A 13,109-nucleotide genomic window follows, 5' to 3' on the forward strand; every position below is an offset into this window, starting at 1 on the left:
CACATGCGGGCAATTACTAATAAAGATCCAGCATATCCGGTTGCCCGACACTTTGAACAGTACCACCAAAGCAACCGTGACCTATTAAAATGTTATTGTCTCGATCAAGTCGGCAAGTCGGAGAGAGGTGGTGATAGAGTACGAAAACTTCGTATTCTAGAGTCAACCTACATAATAGATCTCCAGACCAAGACCCCTATAGGGCTTAACAACGATGAGGAACTATGGGTTCACTTATGAGGTAGATGATATACACACATTATAAGGGTATTTCTTAAAATACATCTTAGATACCCTTTCCCCTTTTGGGTCTGCCACTTCATAATCTATTTCTAAACATAAAGAATTAAAAACTGTTTTCTTATTTGCTGTTTTATGGCATAACACATGTGAGTACTCTCTCTCAGTAGTTGGCTTTATGCCCATTCAGGGCTTTATTATCACATATAGGCAGATGACTAGGCAAAACGGATGAGATGCCCGAGAGGGGGGGCTTATTGGCAACATGAGATCTAGATGAATTATGTTTACAAATTGAGTATAATAATACTGTTATTCGTTAGCCTCTTCGCCCACCTTGACATTAATTTAAAGCAACATATAAGGTGTTTGGATATATTGAGAACACATCATAGTCTATATATGACAACATATATAAGCTTGGAATATTGCCAGTCTGCATTTACGTGTCTCTCCCTAAAAACTCTTTGACATATAAACACTAAAAGAGTTATTTGCCACACTGCACTGTCGTCCAACTTCTAATTTTAATTTTTATATGTATTGTTTGCATGAATGTAAGGCACTTTACTTGGTTATATTTGTCGTTACAAGATGGCCGCCATGAATTTATGAACAATGTCGCTGCTAGTCTATCTTCTATGCTAATACTTTTTTGTCATGTGACATGCGATTCAAGTTTAAATGTGCCGGTTGTATGCAAAGGAAACTGACATTGAAAAAGCCAGTCGGCGAAACGCGTCTGTCAGCGTTTCGGGGGAATCGCGGGGGGGAAGCATTCATGCTTTAAGAAACATTGTCCCTGGATTTTGCTTCGAGTGCTCTTCGCTTTACACGGTTTACGTGTTGGTTGTTTCATATATATATTACCTACTGGTGGTCGCCAGTAGGTAGTTATAGTTAGGACCACGTTTCCATAGGAAATCCGCAACATTCTATTTTGAATAACTTTGGCGCCGGTCGACGAATCCTCGCGAATTTTTCAAAATAGGTGGGGCGCTCCGCTCCGCTCCTACCCTGAAAGTCTCGGGGGGATTCGTCAAGCGGGGGCTGAGATAAAAGGGGGGTCCCTAAACGCGTTTTTCCAATGCATTTTTCCATAGGACCTTTAGACAGGGCTACAGCCCGAACGGCTGAACAGAATTACTAGAAATTTGGCAGAGAGGTAGTCCTCAGGTCAAGGAAGTGCCTTTTGTAGGTTTGGTGTAAATCTGTTCAGTAGATTCTGAGAAAATAGCCTTTAAATCAATATATATATCTGAGCCAGCTTACGGTGCGCTTACGGTACGCTTACCGTACGCGTACGGTGGCGTGCGCGAGCGCTATTCTGATTGGCTCTTAGATCTTAGTAAACATTCGAATCGGCCGAAACCAGGAAGCGGCGGCCGCCATTTTCTCTCTCGCACTGAGAGTTAGGTTTTAAAATAAAGCCCAAAAACATGTAAAGGGGCTGTTTAGACAACTCCCACACACATAGCCATGTTGAGGGAGTCCCTAAAGATCCCCCAAGGGCCAAAATGTCATTTTTATTTTTTCGCTAATTTCGCCGATTACGCTTACCGTACGCGTACGGTAAAAAATTATATAAAAAAAAAAAACTATCCACACTCTCCCCTCCCCGTGTCTAATTGGTGGCCGAAGGCCACCAATTGTGCATGGCTTATAAGCTTTGTGATAAACTATATTATTTTTAAAAAAAATAATAAAATAAAAAATTATCCACACTCTCTCCACCCCGTGTGCAAATGGTGCCCGAAGGGCACCATTTGTGCATGGCTTATAAAAATTACGAAAAATTAAAATATTACCTTTCAAAACGAAGTGCATCATATGTCCTCCATGTGCGCACGGTGCGCGAAGCGCATCGTGCGTACATGGCCCATCTAGCGTAACGTGGGCACGCGGTGCGCGTAGCGCACCGCGTGCCCACCGTGCGTGCACGGCACTAACTGCGTAAAGTGGGCGCGCGGTGCGCGAAGCGCACCGCGTGCTTACTGTGCGCGCACGGTGCGCGAAGCGCACCCTGCGCACGGAACGAACTGCGTTAAGTGGGCGCGCACGCCACGAATGGCGTAAAGTAACTTAGCATTTAAAAAACCGTACAAATTCACTGAAAAAACCATAGGTTTCACACACGTTATAGTTAGGAATTAGCATTTAAAAAACCTTGCAAATTCACTGAAAAAACCATAGGTTTCACACATGTTATAGTTAGCGGAAATTTTACTGATACAAAACCAGTGAAATTCCCCCGTTATAGTTAGTGCAGGCAACTATAACTCACGCGACCGCAATCTTCTGCTGATGACATATGTGTCTTTATGAAAAAAAAATATTTGTTATATATGTATAGCTAAAAATGTATGGAAGAAGACATGGGCAAATAAGTGTCTAAATACAGTATTAGCATCAGCAGAGGATTGCGGTCGCGTGAGTTATAGTTGCCTGCACTAACTATAACGGGGGAATTTCACTGGTTTTTTATCAGTAAAATTTCCGCTAACTATAACATGTGTGAAACCTATGGTTTTTTCAGTGAATATATATATATATATATATATATTGTTATTTTGTACCTTGATAGTCACCGAGTAGCAATTATTGTTTGGGCATTACAAATAAACAGAGTTTGCTGCAGTGAAATTGCCCAATCTGCCTGAACCAACCTCTCCCATTTTGTATTCCATTTCCTCCAATTATCTTGCCCACTAATGGGCCAATATATGAATATATGTATGTGAACAAAGAAATGTGCTATCTAAAGCACAGTGCACACATCCTTTCATGCAGTATTACCTTTTAAAGGGAGAGTCACCTTTCCTCCCCATCCCAACCAAAACAAACACATTGCCTAAGTCAGTTGGTCCAGAGTTGGTTACCAGCCTTTTGGCTTTGCCAAAGCCAGATGCGGGAACAATAACAACCCATTCTCTTATCCCAGGTTTTCTTTGAAGAACGGGTTGTTATAAAGGATAGCTCAAGAAGGGGAGGAACCTCAATTGCTAGCCCCTTTTGATTTTAGGGAGCAGGTTTTGTTCTATTCCCACTCCCATTTAATGGCAGAACATGGAGGGGAAGTAAAAACCAGACAAGCTATCCTGAAACATTTGTTTTGGCCAGACATTCACACTCAGATCAAAAAGTTATGTTAGAAGTGCAAAGTCGGTCAAAAAAGAACCCCTATCAACCTCCTCGCAAACCCTTACAACTTCTACCCATTATAGGCAAATCCTTCGACTGAGTAGGGATGGACTTAATAGGTCCCCTTTCGCGGTCTGCAAGAGGGCATCAATATGTTTTAGTAATGGTGGAATACTCTACCAGATATCCAGAAGCCATTCTATTACGGTCAACCACCTTGAAAGTCATCGCCCAACATTTAATTGAGGTGTTCTCCCGCATGGGGTTCCCCAGAGAAATTGTTACAGATCAAGGAACTCCGTTTGTCTCTGGTCTGATGAAACAGGTGTGTCGCCAACTCAACATCAAGCATCTGACCACCTCAGTATATCATCCACAGGCATTTTGTCTTGTTGAGAGGTACAACAGAACCCTAAAGCTAACCCTTAAGATAATGTTGTATGGAGATGGTAGAGACTAGGACCGGTTGCTACCATTTGCATTATTTGCCCTTCGATCACAAGTCTCACCCAACTCAACCTAGAGAAATCGCAGGAAAATCGAAAGCATTTTTTGATAGAGGGAAAATAGCAGGAATACAATGTCGGTAACTGGGTCTTAGTTCTGTTGCCGACCTCCCCATCAAAAATTAAGAAAGAATGTCAGGGACCCTATAAAACAGCTAATAAAATAGGAAAGGTTTCCTATAGGTTACAGATGGGCAAACACTGCCAGTCGGTGTACCACATTAGTCTTTTAAAAATGTAATTGGGAGCACTCCCTCGTTCCGTTCAAGTGGCTACCCTTTCAGGGTACCCTATGATGAAGCATATCACCCTAGGGTGAGTGAGGGTTCTCGTCCAAACATAAGCAGTGCTCCTCATTTTCCTCTGTATCTCTGTACCCCATACATAGTGTGAGTTGATACCCTTCCAGGGACCCATAGTTCCACTCTAGACAACACTTATTTGAGTGGTGATCTTTACAGTGAGGAAAGAAGGCAGTTATAGCAAACCTTACAGGCCTTCTCTAATACTTTTTCTGACAACTCTGGATGAACTAACCTGGCCATGCACTATATAACCACAGAGGAGGGTGTAGTGGTGAAGCAAATAACGTATCAGGTCCCTGAAGCTCAGAGACTAGCCCTACAGAAGGAAGTGAAGCAAATGTTAGACATGGGGGTTATCGTTCCAACCACCACCAACTGGTGTTCTCCCATTGTCCTCATACCAAAAACAGATGGGAGCCTTAGGTTCTGTATAGACTTTAGGGCTGTAAACAAAGTCTCAAAACTGGTTAGTTACCCCATACCCAGAGTGGACGAGCTGGTGGATAAGTTAGGTGTAGCACGGTTTATCACCACAATAAATTTTAACAAAAGACTATTGGCAGGTAACTTTAAATCCACAAGATCAAGAGAAAAAACACTTTCCATGATGGTTTATACCATTTTACCATCCTTCCTTTTGGCCTTCATAGGGCTCCGGCCACTTTTCAAAGGCTTATGAATACCGTATTACAACAACATCACTCTTATTTATCTGCCTATTTAGACATGGAAACAACCTTTACAACGCAGTCATTACATCGCACTACCTTTACAACGCAGTCATTACAACGCAACATCCTTTGCATCGCATGTCAATACAACACAGCCATTACATCCCATGTCACTACAACGCATGTCATTACAACGCATGTCACTACAATGCAGGCATTACATCGCATGTCATTACAACGCATACCATTACAACGCATAGTACCCCTACACTCACTGGAGTTAGAATGGTAATTTTTACCCCTACACTATCCAACAGTTACCCTACTGTCGCACTCACTGGAGTTAGAATAGTAATTTTTACCCAAACTCTATCCAACACATACCTTAAATGCAATGTAATGGTATGCGTTGTAATGGTATAATGCAATGTAATGTAATGTGTTGTAAAATAATGAGTTGTAATGGATGTAGCGATGTAAAAACTGTGTTGTAAAGGCATGCGTTGTAAATGTTTGCGTTGTACCATCATACATTCATTTAGACAACATTGCCGTCTATAGCAAAATCTGGGAAGGCCACTTGAGTCATCTAGAAGCCATACTGTCTGAATTACAGAAAGCCACTCTGCACATTAATCAAAGAAGTCAACATTTGCTTGCAGTAAGGTGAAGTACCTGGGCTATTTGTTGGGTAAAGGACTGATAGAACCCTAAATAGAGAAGGTCAGAGACATTGCAGAGACCCTTCCCTAACAACAAAGGAGATATGCGTGCCTTCCTGGGGTTGCTGGGATATTATAGAAGGTTTATTCCCCAGTACTCTCAGCTGGCCGCATCTCTTACCGTTCTCCTCAAAAAGAACAGCCCTTCCACCTGTTTTAAGAACCCATCTCCTTCTGTGTCACAGGTATTTCAACATCTTAAAATAGCCCTTACTACCCAACCAGGGTTGCAGTCATTCAATTTCCTGAAATCTTTTATCCTTCAGACTGATGCTGGCATCGGAGCTGTTCTATCACAAAAAGATGAGCAAGGTCAGGAGAGACCCATAGTTTACATAAGTAGAAAACTCTTCCAGAGAGAGATGAAGTATCCTGTCATCGAAAAAGAGTGTTTGGCGATCAAATGGGCATAGAAAAACTCCATTATTACCTAGATGGTAGGTCCTTTTGTCTCTGTACCAGCCATGCTCCCCTCATGTGGCTCAGTAGGAACAGGGGTAACGAGCCCAGGGTGCTTTGCTGGTTTTTGTCTTTGCAACCCTACCAATTTGAGGTCCATCATAGGAAGGGTGTAGATCAGGAAATGCGGACTTCCTCTCTTGATATCCCATTTTTCACGAATGGGAACATTTAACGGGGGAATTACCAGGGGTTTTGTCTTGTTCCCCTACCCTCTGGGCTCGAAAAATCCAAACTGTGAGTCTTGTGAAGCAGGACACCGTATGTAGCAGACCTGGCTCTTTTAAAAACGCCTTCTCCCCGGGGCAGGGGCGTGGCCATCGGGCTACGCGTGGAAGAACACGGAAGTGAAAAGGGGCGGTGAGGAAGAGGCCAGCATCCTCAATACCGAGGAGAAAGGAGCTTGGATGCTTTGCTGGAGAGACGTCGGGACCAATCCTGAGGAAGAGGGAATGAGCAGCTGCATGCCTGGAGTTTGAACCGGCCCAACCTTCACTGTCGAGACGGACAGCCTGCAGAAATCTGTCGGTGTGGAGACCGCTGGCGCCGACAAAGAAAGATGCCGCCGGTCGGATGCACATTGGGAAAGAGGGGGGGGGGGCAAGCCGACACAAGACCCATTTTTTGTGTGTGTAAAAGGCCGCTTTATTGAAACAGGTGCATATCACAATTTCATCACACTAAATCATGAATTACCTGACCCCTTGTTCCCCCCCACCCCTACGATCCCCACATCATATTCCCACCCCACAAAATACAACCTAACATTTCATAACAATAATATTACCCTATCCTACACAATCTAGCATTTACAAATCCTAACCTCCCCTGACCCTAATCCCTACCTGCCTTTGTGCTACTGTACCTAACCAACCTCCAATCTAAACTTATTCTACCTGGTTACCCTTTCCCTGGTCCTGCTCACAAACGAGCAACATATAACAAAAAACTACAGCCAATCCCGGCCAACTGACAACCACCCCGCCTGCACCTGTTCCAAGCGACAAATACAACGTATGCCAACCCTATGTACCTGTTCCAACAAATGCTGCCCCACAACCCCAAAACCCCAAAATAGGAAAGAAAGAAACAAGCGTTCCCCCAAAAACTATCTAAAAACTGGGAAGGGAGGGCGGGGACAAAAAACCTGACTGACAAGCGCTCCCAGCCACCAGGTCACCAAACCTAAAATGAAGGCTGTGGAGGCGCGAAAACGAACTAAATAACCTTTGGGCTGCCTAAGGAAAATTGGGCTACAATTGGGCTAATCCCATTGTAGTCCAAACCTTAGAAAATGGCCGCTCGCCGGACAGCCCCCCCTCCCAATCTGCCCGGGGGGCAGACCTCGCCGTGCTCGGCTGCCCCCCAAGCCCCCATTGGGAAAGAGGGGGGGGGGGGCAAGCTGACACGAGACCCATTTTTTGTGTGTGTAAAAGGCCGCTTTATTGAAACAGGTGCATATCACAATTTCATCACCTTGGCAACTGCCTTACAAAACTAAAACCTCACTAAACATGAATTACCTGACCCCTTGTTCCACCCCCCACCCGTACGATCCCCACATCATATACCCTACCCCACAAAATACAACCTAACATTCCATAACAATAATCTTACCCAATCCTACACAATCTAGCATTTACAAATCCTAACCTCCCCTGACCCTAATCCATACCTGCCTTTGTGCTATTGTAACTAAACAACCTCTAATCTAAACTTATTGTACCTGGTTACCCTTTCCCTGGTCCTGCTCACAAACTAGCAACATATAACAAAAAACTACAGCCAATCCCGGCCAACTGACAACCACCCCGCCACCCAGAAAAAAGGCAGGAGAGTAGGCGGAGACGCCGCCTTCCCCCTTTTTCTGCCCCCACAACAAAACCCCCCACTCCCTGCCCAACGCCTATGAACACCCAGCAACCTGGCCAACACCTCCCTCAATTCCAATAAGTACAAGTCCATACCCAGCCGGGATAAATGGACCCCGTCATCTCTGAAAAATTCCGGCGAGCCATACCTGATATCCTTATGCGCAATCCTACAAATTCCCACCTGCCGACAAAATCTCACCATTTCCGTATTCAGCTTGCGCTGGGCTTTATCCACCGCACCCTGATGAACCGCCCCTCTCCAAACCCTGCGCGGAACAAATTCCGTCCAGACAATTGTGCAACCCGCCCACTGAGCCTTAATCAAAGCCAAATCCCGCTTCATACATCGCATGAGTGCCAGACCCGTCTCCCTTACCATGTCATTCTCCCCTAAATGCAGCACCAAAACATCGGGCACCTACCAGCCACCAAAATCCCATTAAGTACCTGCAACAACTCCTTCCAACGCATACCGCCCCTTCCCCGCCAGCACACAGAAAACAGTTCTTTATTAAACCCCAAACTCTCCCCAAAATAGCTGAAGCGGGCCTGGAATTGCGCCCGCTTCACAAAAAAATGGCCGACAATCCAAATGGACATCTCCCTTGTGAGGGGACCCATCACCGAACCTGAAACGAAAAACAGAAATGAACAACAGGGAAAAAGGGACGACCGCGCTACATCCCCCCAGGTACGCTGCGCACATAAGGCTGATAGCATTTAGAAGACCACCTGCCCAACCGCATAATGTCCCCTCACCCCCAACCTCTAGTGTGAGCTTCCGAAGCCACCCCAATCCGAAATGAATGCGTCCCATATTCCCTCCCTTCAATCCCCAACCTCCCGAGTGCTTTCTGAAAAACAGCTAAAAGCTGTCAAGCCTTAATACACCGTCCGTCCCCATGTCCAAAGACCAAACCCCCAAAAACCCCTACAACAGACGTCCACCTCAAACCCCACTGATAAGGGCAAACCTGCGAATCAACCCCTTTTTGCAAAGAAACCCATTTTCCCTTACCCCTCTGATCCGTCTTTGCTTTCCTCAGCCATATGTTGACCCTATCGAAACTAAAAGACACCTCCCTCCAAGACGCATTTTTTGTTCCCAACAACGCCGATACCCGAAAAGCCCCGGAAAACATCCAGGACATCAGTGTGGAGAAAAGCACGGCTTCCCCACATCAAAACAAATTGCAGGCAACACCCCAATCGCCCTCTCCAACAGCTCCCAAGACAAAGGATTCCGCACCCTGCTGACGCGGCCGCATTCGTGCGCCCAACCCCAGTTCCCCCGCGGATGGGGCATAACCCCACAATAATTTCCCGACAAAAGCAATCCCCGCCAGCTTACCCGCTATCGTGACCCCCGGCCAGCATACCCGCTAACGTGACACTCGTAAGACCTTTCTCAACCAAGTCCAAAATAAACTGAATCATATCCTCTAGCTGCCAAAGAGTCCCACCGCCGTGCGCCGGAGCGAAAAAAATCCTCCCAAGCCGCCCGATACGCTACCTTCGTGGAATGAGCCAGGGAACCTAGAACCAGTTGCAACATCCTGTGTTGCCTACGTACCAGAAAAGCTGCGGCATTCTGGTCGGGATCTGGTCCGCGTCCTTGGCGAGCCCACGGAATCTCCCCCACTGCAAACGAGACAATGCATCCGCACTGTCATTGTCCACATCTGGCACATGCACCGCGCGAAAGGCAATATCATGCTTCAAGCACCCTAACACAAAGACTCTCAACAACTTCAGGACCTGTTCATCTCGGGCAGACTGGCGGTTCACAATGTGCACCACCGCCATGTTATCAATTCTGAAAGTGATTTTCTTGTGTGCCAAAAGTTCCCCCCATAATGTGATTGCCACCACCAGAGGGAAAAACTCCAAGAAAGCAATGCTCATGCCCCCCTCCAACCACTCCTAAGGCCACTGCTCGGCACACCACCTCCCTTGCCAGTACAAACCAAATCCAGTATTCCCCGCCGCGTCCGAAAAAATTGAACATCCCATAACATGTCTGCCTCCCTCATCAAAGGTATGCCATTGAAATGTTGCAAGAAAAACTGCCACATCCTCAAGTCCTCCCGCACTCCCGCTGACAGTCGTACATGATGATGTGGAGGCCTCTGCCCCACAAGCGCCCTGCACAGTCGCCTACAAAAAGTCCTCCCTACTCTGACTACCCGACAAGCAAAATTGAGGTGACCCAGCAGCACTTGAATGTCTTTAACCGTGACCTTCTGTTTTACCAACATTATTTCCAGCAGCCCCAACATTTGCTGCTTTTTGTCTGCCATAAGTCATGCCTCCATCAACCGTGAGTCTAATTCAATTCCTAAGAAGGAAAGGGCCATGCTGGGTCCCATAGTCTTCTCCGGTGCCAACAGCACGCCCAGTTCCCTCATGAGCTCATGAAAACTGTCCAGAGCCCTCTGGCAGTCCGCGGAGCCTGAGGTGCCAACAAAAAAGAAGTCATCCAGGTAGTGCGTAACTTCTTGGTGACCCATCCGTTCCGTAAACAACCATCAAAAAGCGCACATGACATAGAGCAGCCCATCGGCAACGCTTTGTCCACGTACAAGTGACCGCCAAACTGGATGCCCAAAAGATCCCAGTCATCCGGGTGAACTGAAAGCAGCCAGAAAGCCGACTTTATGTCGCACTTTGCCATCATTGCTGTTGCGCCGGCGGTCACTACCAATGACATGGCTACGTCAACAGATGAATAAGAGACTGCGGCCTCCCGCTCGTCAATGAAATCGTTCACTGAACCTCCTTCAGGCCACGACAAATGTTGAATGAGACAAAACTGACCCTGCTCTTTTTTAGGCACCACTCCAATGGGTGACACAATCAAATTAGGTAAAGGCCAATCTTGAAAGGGACCCGCCATGCGGCCCTCACGCACCTCTTTATCCAGTTTGTCTTGCACTACCTGCAAGTGCTCTTTTGACGATTTCAAATTGTCCGCCCACTGTCTCGTCCTTGGTCCATTGTACCCCAGTCTGAAACCCTCCAAAAACCCCAACCGCAAATACTCAGCAGCCATCCCATCAGGATACCCTTGTAAGGCTGCCACCAAATTAGCTACGTTAACTGGAGTACGAGCCCTTTGGCCAAGGCCCCTTTGCTCCTCGCCCCCCTCCCGACTGCTGACCCCCTGACTTGAACCCCCCTGCCCGCCACTGCTGGGAGCCCTGCTGACCCTGGCCGCCCCAACAATTGACCAGCGCATGTCTGCCGCCGCACCCTGAGCAATCGTGCCGGAAACGGCAGTACTCACGGGTGCACAAACCTTTGTTATAGTCCCAGCAAGCACCTTTCGCCCCTGGCTGACCTCTGCCTGCTCCCCACACCCCCGCCCCGGGTGGGGCCACCTCGAAAGGGGCGATAAACAATCGGGAGCCCGCTTGCCGTACAAATGTTTTTTCCAGACCCCGCTAAACCCATAGTGTGCTGCCACAAATCCGTATCCAGCTCTCCCCATTTTGCCTCCGGGTCCCACGCCATGCGTGCCTGAAACTCATCATCGTATTTCGCCCAGGCGTACCCGCCCCCCGTAATCTGAGCCTTCCCGATCACATCCATGTACTTAAACATGGCCACAGACCTTTCAGGGTATTTCTCGCAATAAACGCTGGCATAAATGAGAAACGCCGCCGTCCAGTTCTCAATAGTCAATGGCACCTTCGGCCGTTTTGCCAATTCGAATTCTTCCTCTTTTGAGCCCTCCTTTGCCCGCACCTCCCTGTGAAGTAATTTAAGCATTTCTACATATTCTCCCTTCCATATCCGCTCCTTCGTGGCCAACATTAAATGAGCGCCCAAGGGCTTTGTAACGCCCATATATGGCAAACGTTTAATTTTCACCTCCTTGCTCTCCAATTTAGTCTCTACCTCCCCCGTCTGAATCTCACCTGTCACCTTCTTGTCCGTCACACCTCCAATGTCCATGGACGTCTTACCTGTGTCCAAACCCTTACCTGAGTCCTCAGTTCCTACCCCGACATCTACCACATACGCACCCTTGTTCAACCTACCTCCCGTCCCTTCCCCCTTGTCCGGTCCACCCACACCCACAGATACCATCACAGGACGCAGGTGCAATGACTGTTTACCTGTCGCCAAAGACTCCGTCCGCTGCTCCACCCTGCGTCCTGGCAAAGGGGCCGACCGTTCCTCCCAACGCGATGTCCGACCCGTGGGCAGTGCCTGGAGTCGTGACACCTGTAACATACTAGGCACAACATTACTCGGCCCCCCCTCTCCCCCTTCGTCAATATCCCGCACCTCTCCTTCCTCCATACTCTCATCGTCATAACCCAACTCTTCCTGCCTCACACCCCCAGCGCTCCCCGCTGGAGGCGCAGAATGCACCCTTCGTGGAAATCAAAATTCCTCCTCCTCGGCACTCGGTCTTCTGCGTTGTCCCCCGGGGCGTTGCAACCCCGTGGGTGTTGGGGGCGGCGAGCCCATCCCGGGCCTTCTTCTGCCAGCCGTGCGGGGGTCCCCCGACGATACTGGGTACGCCGCCCGAGGCTCCACCCTCCCTTCTCCTTGGTGCCAATGGGCCGCTCCCAACCCTACCAAGTCTGGCACCACGCGGTGCTCAGTGCATTGCTCCCCCGCCTGAAACAAAAAAGTACAGTCTGGTATGCTGGGCCTACCTCTCTTCTCTCTCCCATCCCAACCCCTCTTACTTGCGGCCCCTAAAGTGCTCGCTACCCACGCCCGCCCTACCGCACCCAGGTCCACCACCTCCTCCTGCTCCCCCCCAGGCCCCTCACCGTTGCTCCATTCTAAACCCCTAGCCCCAGACCCCCCCCCGAAAACTTGGCCCAGCTCCCACCTCACCCAGATCCGAAACCGACCGTCTTTGCACACCCCCAATAGACAACTGCCCAGACACTCCCTCACTGTCCCCCCCAAAACCCCCACCCCCCCAACCAAACCCCATCCGACCCCATAATCCCCTGTGCCCAAGACACCCCTTCAGCCCATGACTCAAAAATATCCAGACCAGCCCAATCGCACTCGCTCCCCTCCGAGCCTATTAAGAGAGGCGAAAAACCCCTGTCCACCCCACCCCCTCATGATCGGTACCAGAGAGTACCAAGTCCCCAACAGCGCCTACCTGCCTCTCCAACCCCCCCCCACTGAAATGGGCCTGCGCCCCCAGACTAGAACT

This window comes from Triturus cristatus, chromosome 3_2, assembly GCF_964204655.1.
Source record: "Triturus cristatus chromosome 3_2, aTriCri1.1, whole genome shotgun sequence".
NCBI classification, from domain to species: domain Eukaryota; kingdom Metazoa; phylum Chordata; class Amphibia; order Caudata; family Salamandridae; genus Triturus; species Triturus cristatus.